The following is a 10,352-nucleotide window of genomic DNA, read 5'->3' on the forward strand; positions in this document are numbered from 1 at the left end:
TTGCCTTTAGAGTGGCAGTGTGCTAAGTGAAAGGGGTCATCTTTGAGCAAAACCTTTTTGAGTTTATGGCACTCCCATAGCTGTCTATGTTATTAAAGGGCCAGCTTGATGTCCTTTGTACCTCAGTTATTCAATATCCACAAAATAGTCAATCATGTCCACTTCCAAAGGTGGTTGTGATGTGAAGTAACACACATTTCCTCACACATGCAAGACCTACACACAGAGTCATTTCTCTTCTGTGTTCTCTAGTAAATTGCTCTGAAATGGTTAAGATTTGGATATGTGAAACATTCAACTAATTCACTTCTATACTGGGTTCTTCATTCCATGGGTCCATCTCTGTGAAGAGCTGGTGTCTGTCTCAGGAACTGTCCAGGTCTACATTAATCTCTCCTATTGCAAATTTTTCATGATTGCTTCTCTCTTGTGCTGGAATTTTGTAGTCAGTTTTCACCTGACTCATTAGCTTTCAAACTCATTAATTTGAAGTACTCAACTAAATATATATATATATCCCATATCATATATATATATCCCATATCCCCCTTCCGGTGACTCATTTGCAGCCATTCTGATATAACTATGAAATTTTATCCACACACACCATAGACCATTTATAAACTTCAGCTTTGAATTTTATGTATCTTCTTAAATACATGTTTGAAGCGCTGATATCTTTCCCCATACATTGCAAAGCCCTTGAAAACAGAACCCTTGCCCAATTCATCTTTATTTCTTTCTTAGAACCCAGATCCTCATCTACATAGAAGGGTTAGTATAAGTGCTTTTTAGAAAAATCAATTCATTTATCAAAATATAAAGTACTTTCACACATAGTCTGTTAGAATCATTTGTCATTTTGTGTCCCTAAACCTCTATCTTTTATTGATAAAGTTGCTTTTCTAGTCTCTAGCTACTTTTAAATAAATTATAGCATACTCAAAGCAACAGTTATTACAAATGGTAATGTTATTTTATTTCTTATATTGAACACTGGCATTCTAAAGAAAAAAACAGATTAGTAAAAGCACATAATTATATATATATATATATATATATATATATATATATATATATACACATATATACATACATATGCCTTAAAAAGGTATGAGCAATGTATTAATGATTCCCTTCCTAGTAAATAGAATTTACATAACTTTTTTTAGTTTATTCAAGTCTCCAAGTTTTTTGAAATGATTCTCTATTACTTCACCTTAAAAACAAATAACATACCTAAGTAAAACTGAGTGTAGAAACAGTACCACTACAACCATCCACATGTAAAGGTATCAGGAATTACTGCCACAGGGTTCTTGGGAGCTGTGGGTACTGACCAGCCAAGTGAAAGATTTTCTAAGCTAAATTGAAGCTCTGCAAAGAGGGTTGAGATCCTCAATGCTATGTCAATAAATAAAGCAAAAATATCTATTGGTGCCATATTTAATACTATGAAACTGAGGAGAATTATGACCTTTGAAAATCTTATGGAAGTCCACAGTTCATGAGGTGGTCATGATTTGTATAGGATGTATAGGATGGAGTTGACATGAGACATAAAGTAGAGTTACATTTTTTATAGAAAATATCTAGGTAACTACTAAAATGCTAGTTCTCTCAATGGCATTTCTAAATATTCTCCATCATTTTATTGCCAGATTTTACTGCTCTCTCTAGTATTTTATTTCATGGGGACTCTGCCAAATGGAATGGCCTTTTTGGAGGAATCAGAGAGACTTAGGAGTACTTTATTCTTTATGTGGATATCATTTGTTTAACCATGAGCAATAATTACAAGCCTTTCCTAGTATGCTTTCTATTTTTGTGATAAACATCACTAACAGAAGGAACTTGGGGGAAGAAAGGGGTTTATTTCATCTTACAAGTTGAGGGAAGCCAAGGTAGGAACTCATGGCAGGAACTGAAGCAGAGACCATGGAAGAGTGTTTCTTACTGGATTACTTTGTATGGCTTGCACATCCTGCTTTCTTGAACCACCAAGGACTACCTGCCTAGGGGTGGCACTGCCAACAGTGGGCTGTACCCTTCCACATCAATCCATAATCAAGAAAATGCCACCTTTCACACAAAATGTCACAGGCCAATATGATGGAGAAAATTTCTCACCTGTAGTTCCCTCTTCCCAGATGACAGAAGTTTGTGACAAATTGACAGAAACTAAGTAGAATAAAGCCACATACACAATTATGAGCTTTGGCACTTTATTCACAGGACCATCTAGAGGGTTCTGTGCGCCTGGTCATTGATTTTCTTAGAAAAAAGGTGATATCCACAAAATTATCTTAATTGCTCCAAATATGAAGAATGACATACTTTGTGATGATCTTTAGACATTAAATTTTAAATTAGGAGGTAAATTTGATCCTCCACTCTTGTCCTTTTATGTCTTGCAATAACTCCCAACAGCCTATTGGTGTGGCATATGAAGACAGTAGAAGTATTCTTGAAACATACATTCCATAGGTATGGAAATTAGTATGGGGATTGTGATGACCCAGCCTTGCTTAACAGGCTCCTCTGTCATCAAAGTAGTGTGCTCCTCTGTCATATAGAGTCTCATCAAAGTAGTGTGAACCTTGTACCTAGCTATATAAGCAATAAGCCTCACCTAGAGTTTCCTAACTATTCTTCATGTATACAATTTTTACCTAGTTACACAATCTTAACTATCATCTCTCATCAATCACAATAATAGCCAGTTGATAGAATAAGCCATAATTTTATCATCTGGGTCTCGGTCTGGGTCCATGTTCTACCCTGCTGCTGGCACGACTGCTGGGGAGGCAAACTGTGGGGTGTTTGGCTGTGCTTATCTCACTCTGCTGGGCTTTAGAGAAGCACCAAGCACTATTCCAGTTTGAGATGTGGGAAGCCAAAGCTGGTATCCCCATGACTCCCAGGCATCTGGTTGCTACTAGAAAACCCACACAGAGAATTCAGGAATGAAATGTCAGGGTCCACAGGCTGAGGACAGAGGCTAGCCTGAGGCTGGAGCTGGGAGCTTAGGCTTAGATCATTGGCAAAGGTAGCAGTGGTTGTCTGGAGGCCTTCTATAGGAAATTTAAGTTGCGGCTCTAGGCAAAGGTTTTCTCCATGCTCCCCATGGTGGTAGTAGATGAAAGAGATAGTCCTTGTTTCCAAACTGTTTATTGGTTATTCATCGTGAAAAATGGATGCGTGCCAACTTCTCATGGTGGACCAGAGACTAAATACCTTTTGTAGGAAGGACTGTCCAGGGAAGGGAGCTTATTGGGTAAACCCTCAGGGCCTCTAGTCTTACTTCATTAGCATGTAGAAAAGCTGTTCTGGGCCTACATGACAATAAGTGAAGTTTCCTTGTGTGGGAAGTATGGTGAGGGTTATAGGGCAGGAATCTGATAGAGCAGGGAGCAGCCACGGTCCCAGGAGTGTACCCTGAGTTTCCGGGGACTCAGATCCACTCTACCTTACGAGTTTCCTGGTAAGGTTCACTGTCCCAGAGAGAGTCAGCAATGCTGTCTGATGGGTGGCAGGCGCTACATTTGCCATCTCATTCTCCTGTACTCTACTGCTTGCATGGAGTTAGTTTTTTTTTTTTTATTTTTCTTTTCCTGGGTTTTCAAGTATAGAGTTAGATAAGGAATTTGAGGCTTCTTTTGTAGCTCAAATGTTTGACACTATCAAGTTTTTTTTTTTTTTTTCACAATAGTTTACGTCTATGTGTGTTATTTTGATCCCCTTACTGGACCCTGAATTCCTAAGGACATCTGTGTACCGCTGATTTGTCATGATGCCCTCTGCTTCTGGAGTCTGCAGACTTGTGTGAGTCTGCACTGGGCTTTGGTAGTGCGCATGTGCTGTTTTCCTTGAAGGTTTTGGTTTTTACTGAGCTCTGGGTTCTAGGTTCCCCTGCAGAATAAGTTCTCTGAAAGAATGAGGGATAGGTTATGTAGAGTATTTCCCACCTCATTTTGAGAGCATGCCTGACACTTTCAGGCTTTGTTCCCATTGCCCCCTACTTCTCTGTCACTGAAAGTCTCTTGAATAGTTTGTCTAATGAGAATCTTGTCATCATAGTCTTTTAGAATCTCTATGATTTGATTGTTAGAACATTTGGACAGAAGCTCTAATTTTCATGTCTTTTGTATTTTCCACATTTTAGTATTCTTTTTAAAAATTGCACCTATGTTTTCTGCACTATTTTTTAAAAATCTTTCTATCCAGTTTTATGTTCATATTTTCATGGTTTTAGTTTTTAAGAACCTTTTGTTCCTTGTTAAATATTATATATACAGTAGAAATGTGCACCATATATCAAAGATACTATATGTATAAATATTTAATAAGTATTAAGAATTACATTCTACATATAGTTTTACAATTAACTATATATTTTATCAGTATTAGGGTCAAGGAAACACCATGACGAAAGAACAAGTTGGAGAGGAAAGGGTTTATTTGGTTTATATTTCCAAATCATGATCTATTATTGGAGCAAGTCAGAACAGGAACTCAAGTTAGCTGGAACCTTGAGTAATGCAGAGGCCATTCGGGAGTGCTGATTACTGGCTTGCTCCCCATCGCTTGCTCAGCCAACTTTCATATAGAACCTAGGAGTACTGGCTCAGGGATGGCACCAAGCACCAAGCTTCCCCCACTGATCACTAATTGGGAAAATGCCTCAACCTGGATCCCATGGAGTTATTTCCTCAATTGGGGCTTCTCCCTCTGATGACTCTTAAGTTGGGTCAAGTTGACACACAAATCCAGCCAGTACAATATTGATACATGTTAAATATTTATTATAATTTAATGTTCTTATTTCACTGACAAAATAGTTCAGTTATCATGGTGTGTATGTGTGGATGAGTGTGTCTGCAGGTACATGTGTGTGTACGTGTGTGTAGAGGCCAGAGGACAACTTCAGTTGTCTCTTCTCAAGTTCATCTAACTTGTTTTGTTTTCTGAAGCAGGGTTTCATTGGTCTCAGAATTGCCCAATCTCACTAGGCTGCCTGGGTGGCTTGGGAGCCCCAGGAATTGTCAATATTTGACTCCCCTGAGAAGTTGTACAGCAAGTGCCACCACGTATGTTCTTGTTTACTTGTTTTGTCTAGTTTAGGTTTTTTACATAGGTTCTAAGGGATTGAACTCTGGTCTTCGTGGTTGCATGGGAAATACTTTTCTAAACAAGTCCACATTTTTTATTTTGATTTCTTTGCTTCTCCCAGTACTTTATCTTCATGTCTTCCAAATTTTTCTTCCTATTATTTTGAGAACTCTTTCTCTCTTCTACAATAAGTGCTTTCTTCTCTGGTTATACAAGGCTGCCTTCTAATAGTTGGAAGTAAGAGACTCAGAAACTAATTGGAAGATGGACTACATGGGATCTAATTTGAGGTCTATATGAGGTCAAATAATAACACTGTCTTTAGGTCTTTGCCACTAGGCTATGTGAATCTCCCAGAAGAAGTTGTTCTGTCTCTTACAAGATAGGAAGTGTCATCCTTCCCTTCAGCTATCCTGCTATCTTCCTTGCATGACTGTGTTCTGACTTCTGTTCTAAAGTTCAGTGTGATGCATGGCTGTATCCTCTTTCCAATTCTTTGTATGCCTGTGTCTTTAGCTGAGAACTGTTTTAATCTCACTCTACAAACTTCTTCGAGTTAGAAAAAGGCCCTAGCTAAGCACAGAGGCAGCGCAGTGGGAGCATGCTCCCTCATCTAAGTTTTACTTGGTGCTCTCAATTGCAGTCCTATTTCACAGTAGCTTACTTATATGAGTACTGAAGTGGCCATTTCACAGTAAAGTTAAACCTTATTCCTTCTTGCTTTACCTTGTTGGGAGCCTACTTAGGAAATTTGTCAGCCGTCTGTTTGGTAGTTTTTAAATACATGGGCTTGGTCTTCCTTCAAAACCCAGAAGTCAGATATAATATGTTGAAACATCTTTTCTGTTTTCCCCATGCCAAATAATTCTGTAAATGAAGATAATGATGACTGGCCTCTTTTTAATCTTTATTGAAACACATATGTGCAATTAATCAAGAAATTGAAGATAATCAGGACCAACAAGATGGCTTACTTGGTAAAGTACTTGTCTTCCCAGATCTGACAACCTGAGTTCAATTCCTAGAGTTCACATGGTAGAAGGAAAAACACTAACTCTCAAGGGAGCATTATCCTTTGATCTCCACAGATACACCATGGCATGTCTGTGCTGCCTCAACACCAATAAATGAAGGGGTATGGATGACTTAAAAAAATAAAAAAATAAAAATGAAACCAGCTAAATCTTCTTAATTTGAATTTTATGAATTATATTTTAATTAATTTATAGAAAGATACTGCTATTTTATAACATTTTATTTAATGTAATTCAAAAGGTATTTTGGGTTTGCTAGAAGACAGTATAATCTCATTCAAATTTATAATATTGAATTACAGATTTTTTTAAAAATAAAAACCAACCAAAGAGTATTATACATGGAGGGATCTATGGCTTCAGCTGCATATGTAGCAGAGGATGGCCTTGTCTGGCATCAGTGGGTGGGGAGGTCCTTGGTCCTGTGGAGGCTTGTTGCCTCAGGGTAGGGGGAAGCTAGAGGGGTGAGGCTGGAGAGGGTGGATGGGTGGGGAAGTACCCTCTTAGAGGCAAAGGGGAGGGGGAAGGGATAGGGAATTTTGGGAGGGAGACTAGGAAGGGGGACAACATTTGAAATATAAATAAATAAAATGACCAATTACTTTTTTAAAAGATTAAAAAAATAATAATATCTTAAAATTTTAAGATAATAAAAAATAAGACCTGAAGAACAGGTTTCAATATACCTATAAACATAGTTTGTTAATGAGGTATAATAAATCAACAAAAGAAGGGAAAATGAAACATTTAGAAATAAGAGCAGGAGAGATGATTCAGTGGAAAAGATTACTTGCTGCTCTTGCAGAGAACCAACACCTACATCTGGCATCACAGCTGCCTTTAACTCCAGCTCCATGGAATCTGCCATCCTCTTCTAGTATTTGTGAAAACTCCACTCACATGCACATACTCCATACAGACTCACACATTCACATAAAATCTTTTTAAAAAGCCAAATCTTTGAAATGACCTTAACATAAAGCCACACAAAGAAAATTAAAGTTAGACATTCAAAGCAAGTTATTTGTATTTCAACAAGAAAGGAAGCGATTAGTGTACATAGGAAACATTCTCTCAGAATAAAAGCAATATATGTAATTATGTTCACAGGCATTTTCACCCACATTTCTAGACATTTTATTGGACACAACTTATTTTTATTTGTGTTATTATGCAATTTTAAAATACCTTGCATGAGCATGAATTATGTAATAAAATTTGACACTAACTTAGATAATTTTCAGACTTCAATTTTATGAATTTTAAAGGCAGCATTAATAAAATCCACAGGTTTATAGTATAAAATTTTGTTTCTTGTAATTTCTACCAGGATTTTAAAAGTATTCATATCACAGTTTCTACAAATGTTATCTGAAAAGCACTATTTTTATAGATAGACTCACATGAACTGTAAATTGTTTCACATCTATGGCTAAGATGACAAATGTCTGTGCAATTGCTACTTTAGCAGTACTATAAAGTGTCCTTTCTCTGTTAATTGTTTCACTGTCAAAGAGAAGATAAAAGAAAGACATCAAACACAGATCATCCTTAAATACCTTAAGTGCTCACAGGGACTAAAGGCTTATTCACAATTTTAGCAATGTGTCAAAGTTTGTAGAATTTCTGTTATTCTGGGCAATATGACTGTTACTAGGAATGAAGAAACTTAGTTTTGTCCCAGGATGGTTTGCACCTTCAAAAGGAAACTGTTAATTTGGGTATTAATATGGTTGATTTTGTATGGTGTTCAATAAGTGATGTCATATGGGTGAAGGGGTGGGGGTGTATAGAGCATGATGTGAATAGCCACACTAGTCAATTCAATTCACATGTGGCCAACTAGCTAACAATACTCCATTGCAACAATTGCAAACACAATAGCAGAAAAAAATATCTGGTTGTCAGATTGGACTAATTTACCACCTGAGTTATTTGCTTCTACTCAGCATGAATCAAGTAAACTATCCAAGATCATGATTTGGCATGATGCTTTTGGTGATCTCAACAAAGAGTGGAGGTGGAGGCAAGCCTGTTGCCATGCCAACACTCTGCGTTTCTCTAAGACCAGGATGCAGCTGGCCCAGTCCAGGACATCTGAAACAATAGCTATAGACAATGTCCATCCTAATTGGTCAATGTCTATTCCATAGCTTGGACAAATGTTTTTTATATAGTCCTTGTTCATGCTGACAAATCTGAATATCTAACGGTGAGCATTGAAATGAATCTTTGGATGAATTTTAATTAAGGAAAGCTGTGAAATACTTTGCGTAATTCACTAAGAGTAAAAGTGAAATATAAAGGGCATAAGTCCAGAGGGCTCTAGTTATCTTCCTATTTCCTTGTTGGTTCTTATTAGATCTCTGTTGAAAAAATTGTCTTTTTGATTCCTTTATGCATTTGAAAATCATGTTGTTTGTCTTTTGCTATTGGAACAGTTCTTTGTGTATCATGAATACTAGCCCTTATGTCACATATATCCTTTCAAAATGTTTTCTAATATTTTATAATAAATTCTGTTTTTGCTTTCTTAATGATCTCCTTGATAATTTCAAGATGCTAATCTTTGTGCACAATTTTAATCCTTGTAGCTGTGCTTTTGATATCATATCTGAGAACTCAAGGCTGTATTTGAATAGAAGGTCCTAAACACTAGTCTTTCATTTCTTTCTCAGATTTTCATTGTTTTATATTTTATGTCAATGATCCATCTTAAGTAAAATTTAAATGTGATAGGAAGGAAGGTTTAAAGTTTTACCTTTCCTGACTATTGATGAATAATTTCCCAACTCCATTTGTTAAGTAGGTTATTATTTTCTGCTACTTAACGTATTTGTTAAATATATTTTAACATAGATGTATGAGTTTATAGATTGCAATTCTTTCCTCATCTGTATATGTTTCTTTATTCTCATACCACTCACTTGGTAATTTGGAGTCCTTTAATTAATATATTGTGTTTCTATCATTTTTGCCTGTTTAACTTTCCTTGCAATCGCCTGTAAATTTGGCACACACACATGTGCATGCATGTGTGTGCATGCACTCTCTCTCTCTTCCCCTTCCTCTCCCTTTCCCTCCCCTCCCCCTTGGGAGAATTTAGATGGGATTCCAGTAAACCTATAAATGAATTTGGGCTATATTGTCATTTCAATAATATAACATTTAAAATTCATGACCATATTAGATATATTCCCATTCTTTTTAGTCTTCACGTATATTTTTTATCCAAAACCATTTTATAGTTTTCAGTATGAAAGATTTTTACAGCCTTAGTAAAATTTATTCCTGATTAACTTTTTTTTTTTCATTGTGTTATACATGGGAACATGTCATAGTTAGAAAAGTACATTGTCCAGTTACTGCCAGCATCCTCTTTTGGTTCTCCTTGGTAGCTTTCTTGATGTCAGGAGATTACACAGTGTCTATTGCTAAGGATTTTTCTCTTCCACTACTGTGGGTTAATTTTCCTATTTTTAAAATTCATATAAGTAAAATCATGGAGCATATACTTATTTTTTCATAGACCTCCAGTTATTGTTGAAATTCTTCTCATGTTGTTGTGTATTTCTTTTTTTTCCTTGTTTTTCTTTGCCGGATTGGTTTCCATTGTGTGTATGTATATGTGTTATTACTTGTTGTTGTTTGCATTTTCTTAATGCTGGATACCTAGGGTATACCTAGTTTGGGACAATTGTATCCCAGTACAATAATGTTTTATGGGCATGCCTAGAAGTGAAACTGTTGGATCATTTAGTCATCAAGCTGTATCTTGTCTGAGCCAGAGAATTCTAAAGTGACATGTGCTGCCGAAACTGGGTGTTTTCAGTCACTCCGGCAGGTTTGTGGTAAAACATAATTTTTCTTTTAATTACAGCTTCTCTGGTTCATTACAATGATAGGAAATATATTGAGTTCAACATCTGCTCACAGTTTTGTCTATTTTTAAATGGGAAGTTGTCCTTTCCTTATTAAATGACAGAATTCATTTATACAGTTTTTGTTTGATATGTCTTATTAATACATTTTAGTGAGCACAATTTTAAAATTAAAGTGAATTTTAAGATTTTGTTTTCATTATTGAACCATTAAGTTTAATTTTGATACACATAATTTGTGACTGTAGTATTTGAATTGACACATGACTTTATACACATGTCAATATGAATGCAACTGATGAATCACATTTCTTAATTAGTATCT

This window comes from Arvicanthis niloticus, chromosome 7 (assembly GCF_011762505.2).
Source record: "Arvicanthis niloticus isolate mArvNil1 chromosome 7, mArvNil1.pat.X, whole genome shotgun sequence".
Lineage (NCBI taxonomy): Eukaryota > Metazoa > Chordata > Mammalia > Rodentia > Muridae > Arvicanthis > Arvicanthis niloticus.